The 20,384-nt window shown below is 38.1% G+C and overlaps 1 protein-coding gene across 5 annotated transcripts in view; it reads right to left on the bottom strand.

Annotated features, from left to right (window-relative positions):
• Positions 1–20,384, bottom strand: part of IL15 (interleukin 15) — an 80,133-nt gene that overhangs the window by 35,083 nt on the left and 24,666 nt on the right. Inside the window, exon 2 of one of the 5 annotated variants that reach the window (XM_047718520.1) lies at positions 8,464–8,571. The exons of 3 other annotated variants lie outside the window; for them this stretch is intronic. The gene's annotated coding sequence lies outside the window, so the exon portion shown is untranslated. Of the gene's footprint in view, positions 1–8,463; positions 8,572–15,222; positions 15,940–20,384 lie in introns of those variants that run through there. One more of the 5 variants, XM_047718522.1, reaches the window with a different exon arrangement.

Raw genomic sequence — 20,384 nt, 5'->3', positions numbered from 1 at the left:
TTCACACACAAACTACACTGTTGCTAATACAACTGAGCAGGTTATAGTCTGTGAGGCTCCATCTGACCTGTTTAAGTCATGGGGGGGAAAAGCAGATGTCTATTACCATCTTCACGATGAAAAAAAGAAGATTCAAAGGGGCCAATAGAGAAATCAATGGTTCTCTCAAAAAAAGTTGCCCTCAACAGAAATATATGCCATATAACTGTTATTTAAAATCAACAAAATAATGCTTATCTGTTTTCCTTTTTCACAGTATTCACCACTTCAAGTATCCTGCTTCATAAAAATCCATGTGGTGGGGACGCCTGGGTGGCTCAGTTGGTTAAGCAGCTGCCTTCGGCTCAGGTCATGATCCCAGCATCCTAGGATCGAGTCCCACATCGGGCTCCTTGCTCAGCGGGGAGCCTGCTTCTCCCCCTGTCTCTGCCTGCCATTCTGTCTGCCTGAGCTCGCTCTCTCTCCCTCTCTCTCTGACAAATAAATAAAATCTTAAAAAAAAAAAAATCCATGTGGTGTCCAGTCAATGGCAGCTTTATTAGACTAAGAATGGGATTGTTCTTAATTGCCTTTACATCTTCCGCAGTTTGCAGCAATCTTTAGCACACTGCTATAGGAATTATAGTAAGAAGCAACTCAACTGCTTCTTAAAAGTATATAAATAAAAAGAAAAACTATGATTGCCCTCAGACTTCGAAAAGAAACAGAAATGAGCTTGACTCTTAGTTAACCAACTCTTTAAAGCAGGGGAGAGATGGGGTAAGGAGAAACCAAAGCTTGAAATCAAAACAGGGCAGACCAAACCAACATTAGCACAAATCACAGAAATATGGAGAGTTAACAAAACCTACTGTATGTGATTCTTGACCATCTGGATCTCCTGTTTTACAGGACCAGTGTGCACAGAAAGCTTGTGCTAGAACACTCTAAGGCAGTACTTTTTCTAGCACGATGTGGCACCAACACAGTCTGACTATAGAGCACTAAGGCTGGTCTCCATAATGCCCATGGATGACATCCAACCCTCAGATCAATGTGATACAGGGACAAAGGTCTATCATTCAACCAAAACCCGGGCTTGACCTCCAAATCTCTCAGTTACTGTTTTGAGTAATAGGATGTAGCAAGTAGAATTATATACCCCCCCAAGCCCCCCAAATCCCAACCTAAATGTGCATCTGATGAAGGATCGCCCCTGGGGTTGTGTTATGTTATATGGGTACAGCTGATCTTAATAGATTATTGAAGGGGGTGGGGAGGAGGTGGCTAATCTAATCACACGAGGCTTTAAAAGCAGAGCATTTTATCTTCCTGGTGGCAGAAGGGAAAGCCAGGTAGTCTCAAATCGTAAGGAGGACTACACATGCCTTCCAGAGAGCCGCTGTAGGAAGCAATCCCAGTGGCCTCTAGGAGTGGCGCATGACCCCTGCCGATAGCCAGCAAAGAAGTAAGGACCTTACTCCTACAACCACAAAGGACTGGGGCGCCTGGGTGGCTCAGTCGGTTAAGCCTCTGCCTTCGGTTCAGGTCATGATCTCAGGGTCCTGGAATTGAGCCCCACATCAGGCTCTCTGCTCAGCGGGAGCCCACTTCCCTCTCTCTCTATGCTTGCCGGTCTGCCTACTTGTGATCTCTCTCTCTCTGTCCAATAAATAAATAAAATCTTGGACTGAGTTCTGCCAACAAGCTGAATGAGTATGGCATGGATTCTTTCCAGAGCCTCCAGATAACAGCCCAGCCTGGCAGAAACCTCAATTTCTACCTCGAGACCCTCGGTAGACAATACAGTTGAGTCTGTCTGACTTTTGATCTCTGAAACTGTGCTATAGTTAACAGAAATTATTTTAAGTCACTAAGTTTGTAAAGATTTGTTACACAGCATAGAAAACTAATATATGAGGGAATTTATTTAACTTCCCGAACTGCTAAAAAATATAAAAAAACAAATCACTAATGGTTGTCATGAGAAGGCACACCGTGTGCCTGGTACAGTCTTTCACATGCAGAAAGAACTCAAGACACGATTACCATACCTTTAAATACTTCATTTTATGATATTTCAGAGATTTCTGACACATTTTGGAAGTCAACCTTTCTGAGGTCCTTTGCAAACCTGTTTGGGTGCTACTTCTGCCTTTGTTCTCCTATACACTGAACAGATTTACAGGTTTGTGAGATTGAAATGAAGTTTTATGGGTATTATGCTAAGTGAAATAAGTCAGACAAAGACAATTATCATAGGATCTCACGGACTTGAGGAATTGGAGAAACAAGACAAAGAATCATTGAGGAAGGGAGGGAAGAATGAAACAAGATGAAACCAGAGAGGGAGACAAACCATAAAAAACTCTTAATCTCAGGAAGCAAACTGAGGGTTGCTGGAGGGGAGAGGAGGTGAGAGAGATGGGTGGCTGGGTGACAGACACTGGGGAGGATACGTGCTATGGCGAATGCTGTGAATCGTGTAAGACTGATGAATCACAGACCTGTATCCCTGAAACAAATAATACATTATATGTTAATAACAAAATGAAGTTTTATATCACAATAAAATATTCAGATGATTCTACAAAGCCAATGTAAAAACCAGTCTTGTTAACTTGTTATTTTGTATGTTTATTTTGTATGTCTTGTTAATTTGTATGTTCATCGATACACGCCACACTTCAGTTGACCATAAAGTAACCACAACATAAAGGATTCACATCCTCATCAGTAAACAAAGGTCCCGAGGGCTCTAGGTTGTGGCTTACTGCTACAATAAAGAGCACCTGAAGTATTAACTGAAACCTGCAAATCTAGTATCAACTTTAGTCAAGCAGTTTAAATTCTGGCACCCAAACAGAAAGATCAAGTGCTTTGTTAATGTTCAACTTGCTGACTTGTTGAACTGCTCTGAGTAATACGTAGTCACCAAAGTACAAATGTGTGCTGAGAGAGAAAGGCAGGTCGTTAATTATGCTGGAATATTTGGAATGCAGAAGAAACCAGAGTGTTTGCTCTGAGAGAGACAAACCATATAATAATACTGAAAAGAGACTGAATTCATGAGGCTATTGTCAGGATGACAGGATATTCTATATGTTAGGCAAATATGGGCAGAAGTTAGGGAAAGGTAGCCAATTACAGAATGTGAGTGGAAACACACTGTGGGAAGGAAATAAACACATTACCTCTTATGTGTCATAAGAGGCTGATGTGTTCAAAGAACCGCCATCTAATAGTGGGAGCTCTGAGGACAGTGGGGCCAGGAGGTTATTATCCGTCTGAAGAGGGCAAGGAAGCCGTAGAATGGTGTAGGAAGCAAAAAAACATCACCAGCATAGGAAATATGGTGAGGAGATAAAGCAAAGTTGAGGTATTTGATTTAGGTACCATCATTCTCAGAGCAACGTACTAAGGGAATTGCCCAAAATACAAAGGCAGTCAAATAAAATCATATCCTGCATGACATAAAGCTACCATTTAACGAGAGACCATGTAAACAGTCAAGCTCAGTGTCTGCTCTTTGGCACATAACGAAAAGATGGATCATTGTATGCTTTTTCTTTTTCAATGCCAAACAACTATGGGTGCTGATCCAGAAAACAGGGCTTCTGTTGAATTTGTAATTGGATGAAAAATGCATAAAGGCAAGAAGGAAATTTTATCAGTCTACCCCCAATTAATCCATTCAACAAATATGGATCACCCACTGCAATGCTCTAAGTGCTGGCTATGAAGTGAAGACACAACGGTGATCAAGGTCAATGTCATAACTGTCCTCGTTGAGCTCACTGTCCAGTGAGGAAGACGAACCCACAGCTATTACATAATAGTGGGAATTACTAGAGGAGGATACTCTGAAAACACACAAGAGAGGTGTCTAGCCTGAAAATAGACTTTCCGAAGGAAGAAACACGGAAGCTAGGGCCTCCAGGGCAAGCAGACATTCCTTAAGTGAGAAGGGGATGGGATAGTGGCACATGGAGGGGGCCACATGTCTAAAGGCTAGAAGATAAGAAACTGGGTTGTGTTTTCAAGAAAATGAAGACATTCCCTAACACTAGGACTATACTCAACATACATACTTGTCTATAAACTGGAGTATCTCTTCTTTGTTATTACTGCTTTTATGTCTGTTTTTAAATTGGGCAGTGCCAAACTAGAAGTGGTTAGGAGCCCTCCCTGATTTTATGTATGAAGTTTGCTCTTATGTATGAAATCTACTGTTCAATCTAGATCCTGTGAATATTTTTCTATGGAAAACTGCTACTCCCAAATGTTTGAAATCCCTTGTTTTTAGCAAAATGGGCAAGACTGTGTTCCTATTTTGTCGTACAGACCCACAAGATACTGTAGTATATAAATCATAAAGTTACTGAGACTACAAAACAACAAAGATATATGCTACAACATATTTTGTTGTGAAGTCACTTAAAAAGTAAGGAAACTCTAACCAACTGAAATGACATTGAAACTACAAGATTAAAACAACAAACAAAAAGCTAAAATCACTTCCCATCCCTATTCTATGCTCTTTAAGCCTTGGTTAAACACTGAGAGAGGAAAAAAAAAAACTGAATTAAAATCTATTTCTCTTTTTGTCATCAAGGAATTAAAGTGACAGCTATTAAGAATTAATAAATTCTAAAAAAATTCTAGTAAATTCTATTGCTAAACCACTGACGATAATGTAATGATCAACTAAAAAGACTTCCAAACTCTCAAACTACTAGATTTCCTCAGAGATACAAACAGATTTTTCATTCAACACATTAGTTAAAAGTGGTTACAATTTTTCTTTAATTATAAACAATTGCTATGAGCTGTATAGATCTTAAACCATATCTTATTTCATATTATTATGTGCTAGTAATGATCACTGAAGTATAGGGGAAAAAATAAAACCATTAGCCCTTGTATATAGAAAAATACTTACATTTCATCAAATGCGAAATGAAAACCCACAGTGTTGGGTAGATGGCCACAACAACCCCGGGCATCCCGCGCCCTTACACAACATGCTTCACCACTCCGCCCACTGAGAGGTGAAGTCTCTTTCCCCTCCCACCAATCCGGATTGGCCCTCTCCCTAGAACCTGCTGTGACTGAGAGGATGTGGTAGAAACAACAAGCAATCTCCAAGGCTAGGTCCTAGGAGGGCTTGCCCCTGCATTTTCTCCATCTTGGAATGTTTCCGCCGCCTTGAAAGCAAAAACCAGGGAGACTACTAATGAAGAAACTACTGGGAGAAAAAAACTCAGACCATAGCCAGTCCCAGGTTCCCAGACACGTGAGTGAGGAAACCCTGGATGAGACCAGACAAGGCCCGCAGAAAAGTTGTCCACCCAACAGACAGAATCATGAGAAATAATAAAGTGTGGTGGTTTTGAAGCCACCAACTTTTGGGTGTTTTCTTATATAGCAACAGGCAACTGAGTCGCTATATATAAATTTTTTAATCACAAGATTTAGAAAATAGGAGTTTGTAAATCCTTGTCAATATATCCCTCAGACTATATAACATGAGATCATCTAACCTTCCATAACACTCTGAAGTACTTTTCACAACCTCCTTTTTCCCAACATAACCTATGAGCTAGTTATCATTACTATCCAGATATAAAGAGGAGGAAACAAAGTCTGATTAGTTTACCCAGTTAGTTAGTGTGTCCACAAAACTGAGTCTCCCTTTTAGTCTGTGACTTTCTTCAGGTCGGGCTTACCTAATGCATCTTTGTATCTCGAGCACATGCATGGCGACTGCAATAAAGAGGGGTATATTTTTAAGGCTGGATGGATGAATGTGTGGACAGATAGATGGGTGAATGGATAAATGAATCCACTGGTGCCTCCTCAGCTATTTTAAATATTCAAGAAAAATCATATACATCATTTTGGTGGGTAGCTCCCCCACCCACTGTAAACACACCCCCAGCCCCTCCAAGTTTTTTCTTTTCCATGCTCATTGTTTTGGCTATTTTTCACTTGAGTTAGTACCTAGATATTTTATATTCTTGGTTGTCTTCTCCTAAGTCAAATTCTATTTATCAATGTTTCTCTTAAAACTGAGAACTTGAAACTGAACATAATACTGAGTTCATCTAAAACTACTCTCTGTAATCTGAACTCTGCATCCATAAGAAAGTAACAGTCTCTGTGGATTTCAAAAGTTTATCAGAAATAAAGCATCACTTTAACTAAAACAAAATAATTTCTGGGTTTTAATGAAAAAGACTGAATCTCTCTAGAAATTTGTTGTAAAATACAAAATGCCTTGGCTAAATTTACAATCAATAAATGTCAGCTAGGAAAATTACTCTCTAGTAATCTACTTGAATCGAGGGAATAAATGGACTCATTAATTTTGGCTAGCTTAAGAGCCTTCTTTAAATTGTACCATTGATTCTGGTTAATTTGGATAGAATTAAAGAACTCAAATTGTTTTATTAATTCTTTCTATACGCATTTACTTTGGTCAGTCTTAAAAGAATACAACTCCCTCCAAACCCACAGTTAAAATATAAATAATCTCAATGTCTTAAAGTGAAGGGCAGTTGGTTATGAATAAGGGACAGGCAGGGCTAGGCAGGGAGAGACAGGCACGGGGCCATAGGATCAGGCTCACAAAATTCAAAACGTAGGAGATGAAAGGAAACCAGAGATAAGGGAACAAACTAGACCATCCAGTCCTAGATGTCAGAGGTGGGGTCTTATATAACAGCTACTTGTGACCAACCAAGAATTACTGGACCCTAACAAGGACGCCACTGAAGGGGTTATCACTGGTCCTTACTCAACGGTGCAATCAATAGAGATGTTATACAGATTTAAGTTCCCTGGTTAGTTTTCTATAAAAGAGATCCCTAAAAGCCTTCAGTGGCAACCTGTAGGGGCCCCTCTCACTCCTGAGAGCTTTTCTCCTATATCCTTGCTTAATAAACTTCTATTACTTTACTCACGCTCCTTTGTCTGAGAGATTCATTCTTAGACCCCATGAGACAAGAACCTCTCTCTCCCACATCAGCTACAATTCTTATGTCTGGTTTCATTCTATCATTTATCATGATGACAGCATCATAGACCAAAAGTAACACTTTTCGTCTCTGTGACACCCGTGACACCCAGCAAGTCAAACATAACTTTGTGTTAATTTCTGTGGAACTATGAAATCATGAATTCCCTGAAATGGTTATGTTACGTTCTCATGAGTATTTTAGAAACGTATCTATATTAATTTTATTGAACTTACTTGGGTATCTAGTTGAAAGAGAAGTTCTTACAAAGTAACTTTACAGGACTCACAAGAAGAAAAATACAATTTTATAAAATCTAGTTCTAGACAAAAATTCTTTTGCTTTAAATATTTATATCATTTTATCTTCATAACACTATTCAATTTTAGTTAGAATACTGTAATACAGGCATCCATGCTCACTAATGACTTCTCAAATCATATAGTTGCTGAAGAGGAAGAAATCTAAATCTAGGGGCATCTGGGTGGCTCAGTGCGTTAAGCCTCTGCCTTTGGCTCAGGTCATGATCTCAGGGTCCTGGGATCCAAGCCCTGCATCGGGCTCTCTGCTCGGTGAGGAGCCTGCTCCGCCCACCCCCGCCTGCCTCTCTGTCTGTTTGTGATTTCTTTCGATGTCAAATAAATAAATAAAATCCTTAAAAAAAAGAAATCTAAATCTAGATCTCTAACCCACAACAACTCTGCCAAGATCCTGTTCTTCTGCAATAAATTACAGCAGGGGTTGGCAAGCTAGGTCTTTAGATGACAAATCAGGTTGCAGCTTGTTTTTGTTCTACATTTTTTACCTTTTTAAAAAAATTAGAAGAAGAGTTTAAAATATTTAAAAAGAAGATTCTGTAAATATGTAAATATGTAAAGAGTCCATATTGGGTGCACAAAGACTAAATTATTTATCATCTTGCCCTTAACACAAACTATTTGTCAATTCCTGACCAATGGATGTTTCTACTTGAATAGCCTATCGCTATCTCAAACTTGACCTAAAATCAAAAATTTTCTGTCCAGGCCTACAAAAACTCTTATAGACTATAGCAGAGAAAGGAGTACCTCCCAACACACACCACCCCCTTCCCCTCAAAAAAAGTTCTCCCTAGACAGTACCCTCTTCTGACAACTCTCCATTTCTCTCCTATTCAACACTGGCTGGAGTCCCTCTATAACCCCAGCCAGTCATCTCTATGTCTTCCTGGATCCCTGCTGCTATTTGCAACAACTTAATCTGGGCTTGTGTCTCCTTAAGGCTGAACTGTCTTAACTTCAAACTTTTCTCTCACTTTTTGATTCTACTCTTTGTATTCCTTATGGGTTCATTTATAACATTACTGTCACCCAAATTTTATCAAGTCTTCCTATTGCTTACTACTATATGCCTAAATACCATGGTACTTTCAATACATACATACATACATACTATGACACTTTCAAAGTCCTACTCACTCAGGTACCTTTATTTCCAAATTTTCCATTTACTTGCTAATAGCAAGTTTCTTATTTCCCTCCAGTGAGGTCGATCACTTTACCACATTCCACTTATGTTCCATGCCTTCAAATATCTAAAAGAAGGATAATTTTTTACTATGACTAAAAATATCAAAAGAATAATTGCTAACAAATAATCAAGTACTACTTATCAGTTACTGTTCTAAGCTATGCATATATTTTTAACATTTTTTACAGCAACTTTGTAAGGAAGATAATGATATTATCATAGCACAAAGCTGAGAAATCTGAGGAACAGAGAAATTACACTATTTGCCCAAAGTTACACAGTGAAAACAGGTGGCAGCATCAGAGCAGGAAACCAGGCAGCCTGGCTTGCATCCATATTTTTACCACTATACTATGCTCTTCTCAACTAAAGTAATGTTCATTCCTGTTTGGAAGACCCCTACCATCTGGCTTTACCAGAGGCTCCTACCTTGAAAATGTGACTTGGTCTAGAGAGAGCTTCTTCACAGTAGAGAGTAAAAACACAATCTATACATAAACACCAGACAACAGGTTACCATCAGGATCAGAAGGATGGGATGCAAGTCGATGTCTCAACGAGGACGTAAGAAGCCTAAGAGAAACAGAGGTTGAAGAAGACACGTGTGCAGTAAATTCCCCCTTCAGGGGGTTGATATGTTTGGGAAAGTGAGTGGAGAGTACACTTGGGGGAAGGCTTGGTCCTGCCTCTCAGCTTTGAAATCCCTAATGGATACCAATGTGTTGGGTAGCCCCATTCTAGAGGCAGTAAAATGTGATAGAAGAACCAAGACAAGGATCAGCTAGGCAGAGAAAAAGACTGAGAACACAACCAAGCCTCCTCTCTGGAAGCAAGTCAGAAGTTTCTCCCTAAACCCACAAAAGAACATAGAAGATGACTGAGAAGGAGCCAGCAGCGTGCACAGGAAAGGCAGTGGGGAGATGGCATAAAGCAAGCTGACCCCAGTAGAACAGAGATGGCTTTAAAAGCATGACCCAGTAAGGTAGACTGAGGCTCAGAGGATCTGCAGCATCTGTCTTTCCAAAGGACTTCCATTTCAAAGAAAATCTCTCTCAGCAGGCACATGCATATATGCTTGCTGAGAGTATTATCGCTATCACGAAAGTAATCATACAACAAATTTTAATAAAATTACAAAGTGGTTTAACCACAATTATAAAATACATATTGAGAAAAAATAATCACACATCATGGATGCTTTTGTAATGCACAAATCCATCCCTATAAAGTGTGCTTTACTAATAACAGTGATGGTAGACAAAGCCTAATGTCCCATAAAGAAATGTTAACCTCGGGTTAGCTTTTTCCTTTGAATATTTAAATAACCAATTACATCAGAAAATTAAAACTTAGATAGAGAATTAAGTAAGCTTACTTAGGCAGATGATGAAAGCGAGGTCCATGCTTATGCACATACAGGACTAATCCTCGGTATATATGTGTGTGTATGGCTAACCCTCAGAGGGCTTTGACAACCTTCTGAATATTATGTGCATTACAATACCCAGACAAAAATAAGCATCTTTCCCAATATCACGCACTATAAGAGAACTAGAAGGAAAAAACACTGAAAAATTAGTATTTGATTCAACTCCACCCTTCTTCCTGATAACTGAATAAACAGAGCCCTGAAAAGTAGAAGACGAACTTGTTTCTTAATCCTGCTGACTGGACAAAGCAAGTACACATTTTTGTTAAGGTCAGTGGCATACTGAGAGTGGAAAAAAAGAGTAAGAATTAAACCACAGATGCTCAAACACGGGGTGGGCAGGTGTGAGCTCTCACTAAAGTGGGCCATGCAATCGAACATTCCAGGCAGATTTGCTTTGCTCAAATTCTTTCATCTTAAGTTATCCCATAGAAAAATCATACCATCATCTCAAAGATGGCAATAATAGTCATTGCTTACTGAGTGCCAGCTCTATTCTAAGGGCAATGCCAAACGCATCACAGGCTTTAGCTCATGTGCCATTTATAGAATGCCTATGAGGTAGGTATGATTGCTATCTGCACTTTATAAATGAGGAAACGGAGAGCAGAGCCTAAGCAGCCACCCAGAGGCTGTGATGCAACACTGCCAAGCTGGAGAGCCGCATTTCAAATTCTAGTCAGCCTGATCTCTTCAACACTGCACCAGTCCTGAGCTAAAAATACCTCTGGGAAAATTTATTACACATTTTTTTAGAATAATAAATTCTTAATAATAGGAATAGAATAGTAATTTCCTATTACAAGCAAATCTTCCTGAAACTAATTCCAGCTTCAAACCTACTAGCAAATCACTCCAAGTATCCCCATCGTGTTGAAGAATAAGAATGGGGGCACCTGGGTGGCTCAGTCAGTTGGGCGTCTGCCTTCAGCTCAGGTCATGATCCCTGGATCCTGGGATCAAGCCCCGCATCGGGCTCCCTGCTCAGTGGAGATCCTGCTCCCTCTCCTGCTCCCCCTGCTTGTGTTCTCTCTCTCTGTCAAATAAATAAATTTAAAAAAAAGAAAAAAGAATAAGAATGGATGCTCTCACGGCTATTCTTTGGTATCTGGAAGAAATTCCCAGAATTTCTTTTCTTTCTTTTATCTTTTTTGGGCTTTTATTAGTTATTTGAGAGAGAGAGAGAGAGAGAGCGCATAGAGGCAGAGAGAGAAGCAGACTCCTCTACTGAGCAGGGAGCCTGATGTGGGCAGGACTCGATCCCAGGACCCTGCGATCATAACCTGATCCAAAGGCAGATGTTTAACCAACTGAGCCACCCAGGTGCCCCTGAAATTTGATTAATAAAAACAAGGTGTAAAAATATACAATTATAACTATTCAAAAACATAAAACCATTACTTGTAGATATTATAATTATTTATTTTGATTCTACAATTATTTAACTAACAAAGTAAGCAAATTACCTGAGACATCATATGAACTAAAATAGCAAGTTCTATGAGAAAGTTTGTAACAAAATGAATGAAAAATAAAAATTAAATAACCACTTATTTTCATGTTCATCATCTGTATCTTAGTAATATGTAGAGAAAATTACCTAATTCACATTACTGACAAAATTATACAATATTTAGGAATGAACATGATAAGGAAATACACTAGAACAATATAAAAAAATCAGTAAAATTAGATTGAAAGCAAAAAGGACAATCAAATACTTTGAGAAGCATATTTAATTCCTGAATGGTTAACACTGTATATTACAGAGGTATAATTTTCTTTCCAAATTATTTCATAAGAAATGAAATTGGAAGTGAAATTGACATAAAAATTGAAACAGGAAGTGAGACTGACTCTATGATTTTTAAGTTCATGTGGAAGAGTCCACTGGTGAAAATAATTTTGAAATTAAAAGGCAATTAAAAAAAAAAAACAACTACTCCTAGTAGATGTCAAAATTTACCACAAAATGAAAATAAGTGACCACTGTATTGACAGATATCTCTATGAAAGAATCTTGGAACAGCAGGTAAGAAAAAATGGTTATTATTTAACAAAGATCCTATGAAGCTACTGGTTAGGTGTTGAGAAAAATTATATTCTCCTCTCACTTCATATGACAAATTCCAGCTTTAAAAAAAAAAGACAGCTAGAAAAAATACGTTAAGTAAGCACCTGATTTCTGGATAGGCTTAAGGCAATTTTTAAAAAATTCGACAAAATAAGATTGATTTGACAAAATAAAAATGATTAAGTTCAATATATTAATGAATAATGAATAAAGTAATGGGATAAACAGACTAAAAATGTCTAAATAAAAATTTTAAATGTACTGGTGACTTACATATTAAAGGATTATAAAATTTGATAAGAAAAAAATCTCCAAATATGAGAAACTTGAACAGATAGGTACAACGAGTAAAAATGCAGACACTTTTAAGGAATTCAGTGTCCACAGTTACCAAGAATGCAAGATAGAATGAAATAAAATTTCTCACTTAATAAATTCACAAAAAAATTACATTTTATTGTATTTTTTTCTCTAAAGGTAATATAGTCACAATGTTGAGAAACAAAACAATATGAAAAGGTAATTCATTTAGAAATCACGCCCTCATTCTCTTCCCTTTCCACCCTGTATTCTCTCCAACCTCTTCTCTTTAATTAAACAACCATTTTTATTAGCTCCTGTGAATCCTTGACAGTTTCCTGATGAAATGCAAGCAAACTGAGAAATATATATTTATATTCCCACATTCCATAAATCAAAAAAGAAGACTACCATTTTGCATGAGGTTGAATTTTTATGAATTCAAAGACTGCATTTCTTGTTATGCAAACTGCCTATTGATGATCTTTGCCGGTTGTTCTACTGCTTTTTATTTCTCCCCAAACCCACGATTTCTAAAATCCATTGGAAAACTCTTGGCAGGGTGCCTGGGTGGCTGAGATGGCTAAGAGTCTGCCTTCGGCTCAGGTCATGATCCCAGGGCCCTATGTCCCAGCTCAGCTGGGAGTCTGCTTCTCCCTGTGCTATTCCCACTGCTTGTGCTCTTCTCGCTCTCTCTCTCAAATAAATAAATAAAATCTAAAAAAAAAGAAAAAGAAAACTTGGTGATTTCAGAGGTAAATACTTTTGCCAAGTTTACCATTCGTCTTCAGGATTTCTCTAGAGTAGCTGCTTTTTTGTTTTTTGCCAAACCAAAGGATTTAATGAGTCAGATTTGTCTTTCTTTTTTTTTTTTTTTCCCATGTTCTCTTTTAGATGTTAGAATTGAATCATAGTTAGAAATCTTTTCAGTTACATTCTTCAGGGTTTTCTAAGTATTAAAGTCATCTACAACAACAGTTTCTCTTGTCTGGTGCTGTTGACTAACAGCTCTGGTAAAGCATCAGCAGTAGGCATGAGAGCTGTGCGCCCTTATCTGGTTTGTCTTTTGGCAGAAAGAGAAGTGCCTCTAGCATTTTGCCATTAATTATTATACTGTCTTTGGCATGTGTATATATGTGTGATTGCATAAATTGTTAGGGTTACAAAATGCTTAACTCATACTTTACTGAGTTGTCTTCTTTAAAAAAAAATATCTAGAATGGCTGTTGAATTTTGTCAGATGAACACTCAGCATCTATAGAAATTAACATAATTTTTCCCTTACATCAATTAATATGATGAATTCTTTTTAGTAGAGTTCATAATTTTTCATTCCTGGAATGAACTCTATTTTATCATGATATATTACTCCTTGAATGAGTTACTGGATTCTTTCTCCTGATAATTTTCTGAGTTTTGCACTGATGTTCATAAATGAAATCATTGTGAAATTTTGACCAAGCTTAGGTGGTCAACGATATTATGACCTCATGAAAATAATTTAAAGTTTGTATTACTCTAAAAGAGGTTAAAGCACACTGAAACCATCTCTTCTTAAAAAAATCACCAGATAAGGGGAGCCTGGGTGACTCAGTCGTTAAGTGACTGCCATTCGCTCCGGTCATGATCCCAGGGTCCTGGGACTGAATCCCCCATCAGGCTCCCAGCTCAGCAGGAAGCCTGCTTCTCCCTCTCCCACTCTCCCTGCTTGTGTTCCCCGCCTCTCTCTCTGTCAAATAAAAAAAATCTTTAAAAAAAAAAATCACCAGATAGAATGTAATACACAAATGATGTAGATAACAACTAATATCCAGAGTATCTACTTTAAAAAGATGCATGTTGTAATATTTAAGGTAACACATAAGAGTAAAATATTAACTAACAAATTAGTAGAGGAAAAGGGGATAGTAAAAAGTTGATTAACTACACAAAAGCAAGAAAGGAAGAAAAAGCTGCATAAAGAGATGGATGGGAGATATAAACAGAATTATATCAGTACTTATATTAAATGAAAATGGACTAAGATTGTCCAGTGGAATTAAAAACAAAAATGTAAAACAGAGCTAAGAGACACGCCTGTAACATACGGACAAAGACAGGCCGAAGGTAAATGGAAGGGAAACTATATATCATGCAAACATTAAATGAAATAATCTGGGATAACTGTATAATATTGGCAAAAGCAGACAGTAAGCCAAATAACAAGACAGGAGGGCACTTCATACCCATGAAAATGTCCATCCATCGGGGGGGGGGTCACTATCCAAGAGAAAACCTCCTAAAACCATAGCTTTAAATTTTATCAAGAAAATGAATAGAACCAAAGGAAAAATAGGCAAATTCAAACTCAATTATTGTGGGTGATTTAAAAATATCCCTCTCACAAGTTCATAGAATAATAATAAAATGTAAATTCAGGAAGGATAGGGTAGGTCTGAAAAAAAAAATACTCTTGATCTACCTGACTTGTACGCTGCATTATACAAACAACGTCAAAATTCACACTTTTTTCAAGTTCTATTGGAACATTTGCCAAAGTTGACCATATGTTGGGTCATTAAGCAAGTCATTACAAAATTAAAAGGACTGAAATTATTCAATGCTTATTCTCTGACAATTCTGGCTGTGAAATCAGTAACAGGAAAATACCTAGGGAATTCTTAGATGCTTGAAAATCAAGCAATACGTTTTTTTAGAACAAATGAATCAGAGGAGAAATCCCAATGGAAACCAGACAAACAATAGATATGACATCATCATTAAACACAGAAAAAGTATTCCATTAAGGAGTGCGATTCCAGGCAAGCAGGAGGAAGTGAAAATGGGCGAGAAGTAGGAGAGGGGAGAGAGCCCACAGAAGGGAGGACTGTGGAGCTAGGCATTTCTAAGGGCACACAGCACACAGACTGCACCTTAAGTGGTCATTCTCAGGCAGAGAGAAGGTCAAGAATGTGTTACTAACTCCATCATCATCCTGGTTAAAGATGAGCCACAGAGCCTGTTTGTTCATTCCCATCTCCATGTCAGGAGGAAAGCCCAGCAAGAAGCCCCTGTGATGTCCCTCGGAGTTTCTAAGAGGCGGCGTATGCCTCTGCTCTGAGCCGGTCTAGCTTCATCCCTGGAAGCTGCCACTGAGGAACACAGTCCCTTCCTTCCGGTGCATTCCCCTCCTTCTGGAACGTGCCCTCTGAGATCTGCCAGGAACGGGAACAGAGAATCTTTCTCCATTTCTTACAGCAGTGACTTCCTGTTGGAGCTTCGTTCCAACTCAGAACAGGGTTCTTTCCTTCTTGGACTACTGATCTGCTGGTGACTGTGGACCTCTGCTGTCACGGGGCCGTCCTGTCTTGCCTTTCCTCTGTGCCATTCAGTAGGGCTTCCGGGACAAATTCTGCTTGGGCCTCCGCGGCTTTTGCCTACACTGACACAAGACTGGATTTTATGGCTTTTCTCTGACTCTGTCGTTTGTTATGGATGGTTTGTGAGTCATCCTGCAATCCCATGCCATATGAGTTCCTGGCAGGAGATTACACTGGTCCCAAGCTACTGCGCTATTCGTCACGGCACCAGAAAGAATTGTTTTAAAACTCTAAAATGTCAGCACTCATGAGGATACCGTGTCACCAAGGCTCACAGAATGGGGCCAAAGGTATAAATTTATACATATTTTCTGGAATATGTGCTGAGCACCATTAAAATATTTAAAATGTCAGACATCTTAATTCTCCTCTTTGGAAATTTTCCTTAACAAAATTGTCAGAAATCTAGATGGAGATTTATTCAAAGATATATTCACATAAGTATTATTTTTAATAACCACAAATGAATGCAATCACAATAGATTGTGATACATTTTAAATCAGAGTATTATATGCACATTAAGAATAATATTTATTTTACTTATGTAATGTCACAGGGAAATGTCACCGTCTGCTGTTAAGAAAACAAACTACGAGGCAAATGTTCCAACTTTTTTGTATCCGCTATGTAGAAAAAATAATGATGCAACAAGTTGTCTCTTAATAATTGCATTGCTGGATCTGATATTTTCCCCACTTTACGGTTTCCTATAGTTTCACTCTTACCATAATGAGCACATGTTACTTTGATAATCAGAAAAATAGTAAGGAAAAAAATTAAAAGCTTGATATAAATTGAATTAAAGATGATGACTCAAGACCACCCATGCCTATAAGTTGTAGTCCTGGCCAAAATAAAAAAAGGAAAGCGTGTAGAAAAGAGATCCTATATAATCTAGTTTATGCTCAAATTCAGCTTTCTAAATGCATTTATTTCAGAATCTAAAAAAAAAAAAAAAGAAAACAAAGATAATGATAAATACTACATGGGATATTTAGTTAGCACAAACATCACTGTGGCCAAAATTTCTTGAGCATAGAGTCTAGTATGCTTCCTAATGGATTCCCCAAAATAAAAGCTACCTTCAAAGGAACAGCCTACAGAAATAGCACCTCTCTCAATCCTTGTTACTGCAACCCCAGTGCTCAATAAGAAACATCTTACAGTTGATGGCCTGTTTTGACTATGCAAACTGTAAGAATGTATCTTTAATTCTACCTAGCCTATACTCTTCTCAATCCTCCCTCACATCAGACAAGAACAACTATCACAGGCCTACACAAAATAACCACATCAAAATGCTTCTCTTATGCAGTATCCCGAAGGAAGCCATAACTAAAAGTCTAGGAATCAAGGAGAATTAGAAACACAGAAAGTACATGGCACTTTGCTTATGACCTCAAAACAACTGAGGGGAGGCTCCTGTTAAATTTTTTTGCATATTTCAAGTATGATTTCATTTAAAGAAAATTCCTCTATTTCCTGCCCCAGAATAGATCATAACGGGTTTTCTTAAAATAATGTGTCTATTTTCAAAAATCTCTCATAGTGACAAGACAATTCAGAGCTACGCTGCTATTCTAAGAATGCTATTCTATCCCTCAATATCCAAAATCCCATCCTGATTCTTCCCTGAGCTCTCAGCAGCAGCAACTCCTAACACGTGTCTACGCTGAAACTGTCATTAAGTTGTTTCTTGAGTTTGGGGAATTCCTAATAAAAATTCTAAGAAACAGAGCAGTTTCAAGGAATCATATGAAGCGAACTCATCATACTTTTTCTTTCAATTTATATTTACTTTATTATTTCCTGATGCCGGAAATGACTGCACTAGAGAGGAGTTACCTTTTTCCTACAAGGATTTGTATTGTTTTAATTTTCATAAACACTTCTACTTACTCCTTTGTTTATCCTGATCTATACACACGTTACAGAATTCTTTCCTGAAGGGATAAATGTAAACTGAAAGTAAAAATAAAATGTGTATTTTCACTTTATCAAAAAAAAGTCACTTCCCTTGAATTTCCATTTCTATGACTTTATTTTGTTTCATTCTTGAGACTGAACTTGACTTCACATTGTTCTCAATATTTTTCAAAAGTTTCAAAGAGTCATTGAAAAAAAATCTGATCTACTTTAATCTCTAATTTCCTTATGCTGGTGAAATCATTCAGAAACTGGATGGCTGGATTACATATTTGGTTGGTTTTAAGCATCTCAGTTCCTTTAAGATAATAATATAGGGGGGCGCCTGGGTGGCTCAGTGGGTTAAAGCCTCTGCCTTTGGCTCAGGTCATGATCTCAGGGTCCTGGGATCAAGCCCCGCGTCGGGCTCTCTGCTCAGCGGGGAGCTTGCTTCCTCCTCTCTCTCTGCCTGCCTCTCTGCCTACTTGTGATCTCTCTCTGTCAAATAAATTAAAAAAAAAAATCTAAAAAAAAAAAAAAGAGATAATATAGGATCAAGTGAGAAACAGAATTTCTTCATCTTATATATGCACAGTAGGCAAACCATAACCCACAGCCCAAACCTCACCCACCACCTGTTTTGTACATAAAGTTTTATTGGGACAGAGTCACACCCATCCACGTCTATGGCAGGAATAAAGGCAGAGTGGACTAATTTGGTAGATAATTTGGCTCATAAAAGCTAAAAGATTTACTTTCTTTTTTTAAATTTAGCAATCTTAAATGTCACTAATTTATTCAAAGGATGCACAAATGTTATGATATTTAATTTCAAGGACCTTCTGACATTTTAAAAAATTTTATATTTTTCAGTGTTCCAAAATTCATTGTTTAAGCACCACACCCAGAGCTCCATACAACACGTGCCCTCCATAATACCCACCACGAGGCTCACCCAACCCCCCAACTCCCTCCCCTCCAAAACCTTCAATTTGGTTCTCAGAGTCCACAGTCTCTTATGGTTTGTCTCCCCCTCCGATTTCCCTCAACTCACTTCTCCTCTCCATCTCCCCGTGTCCTCCACAAGTAAGTAAAACCATATGATAATTGACTCTCTCTGCTTGACTTATTTCACTCAGCATAATCTCTTCCAGTCCCGACCATGTCGATACAAAAGTTGGGTATTCATCCTTTCTGATGGAGGCATAATACTCCATTGTATATATGGACCATATCTTCTTAATCCATTCATCTGTTGAAGGGCATCTTGGTTCTTTCCAGTTTGGTGACTGTAGCCACTGCTGCTATGAACATTGGGGTACAGATGGCCCTTCTTTTCACTACATCTGTATCTTTGGGGTAAATACCCAGTAGTGCAATTGCAGGGTTATAGGGAAGCTCTATTTTTAATTTCTTAAGGAATCGCCACACTGTTTTCCAAAGTGGCTGCACCAATTTGCATTCCCACCAACAGTGTAAGAGGGTTCCCCTTTCTCCACATCCTCTCCAACAAATGTTGTTTCCTGTCTTGTTAATTTTGACCATTCTAATTGGTGTAAGGTGGTATCTCAATGTGCTTTTGATTTGAATCTCCCTGGTGGCTAGTGATGATGAACGTTTTTTCATGTGTCTGTTAGCCATTTGTATGTCTTCTTTGGAGAAGTGTCTGTTCATGTCTCCTGGCCTTTTTTTTTTTTTTTTAACATGATTATCGGGTTTGTGTGTGTTGAGTTTGAAGAGTTCTTTATAGATCTTGGATATCAGCCCTTGGTCTGTAGTGTCATTTGCGAATATGAATATCTTCTCCCATTCCGTGAGTTGCCTCTTTGTTTTGTTGACTGTTTCCTTTGTTGTGCAGAAGCTTTTGATCTTGATGAAATCCCAAAAGTTCATTTTCGCTTTTGTTTCCTTTGTCTTTGGAGACATATCTTGAAGGAAGTTGCTGTGGCTGATGTTGAAGAGGTTAGCCTATGTTCTGCTCTAGGATTTTGATAGATTCCTGCCTCACATTGAGGTCTTTTATCCCTTTCAAGTTTATCTTTGTGTATAGTGTAAGAGAATGGTCGAGTTTTGATACCAAGTTACTGACCAACTCCAGGCAAGATGCTGAAAATAAGTTACAAATATCTGTTCTAAGAGTGGAGTAGCAAAGTCTCCACTCAGACACTCAGAAGTAAAACACAACATTATAACATCATATTTTCAAGGGATATACAATTTTGAAGGGGTTTGAATATACCAACAAATTATACCATTTGAAAACCCTAAAGTAGGATATTTCCATTTTAAAAAAAGGTAGTCATACTTCTGCCATTTTTAAAAGTTAAGGAATATAAAATAAGAAACATCCAAAATTCGGTATGGCCCATAACATACAGGATATTTATGTTAATATTAATAATAATAAAATTATCTATATAATCTTATTTCTGACTCTTACTGATTTAATAAAAGCTTCATATAATTCTAAGTCCAAAAGTGTAGCCATTCAATATGCATGGTTGTATGCTGGAACCTTCCTGAATTATTTAAAATATTTATTCAAAACTCAACGTGTATAAGAACATAGTAACTGGTTTTGATCCTTAAGGAACTTGTCAACCTGGGGGTAAAATTGCAAACAACTGGGGCACCTGGGTGGCTCAGTGGGTTAAAGCCTCTGCCTTCGGCTCGGGTCATGATCCCAGGGTCCTGGGATCGAGCCCCATATCGGGCTCTCTGCTTGGCAGGGAGCCTGCTTCCTCTTCTCTCTCTGCTTGCCTCTCTGCCTACTTGTGATTTCTCTCTGTCAAATAAATAAATAAAATCT

The sequence above is a fragment of the Lutra lutra genome, chromosome 2, assembly GCF_902655055.1.
Source record: "Lutra lutra chromosome 2, mLutLut1.2, whole genome shotgun sequence".
Taxonomy (NCBI): Eukaryota; Metazoa; Chordata; class Mammalia; order Carnivora; family Mustelidae; genus Lutra; species Lutra lutra.
The sequence above is the reverse complement of the archived record's forward strand: the minus strand, read 5'-3'. Positions and strand labels throughout refer to the sequence as shown.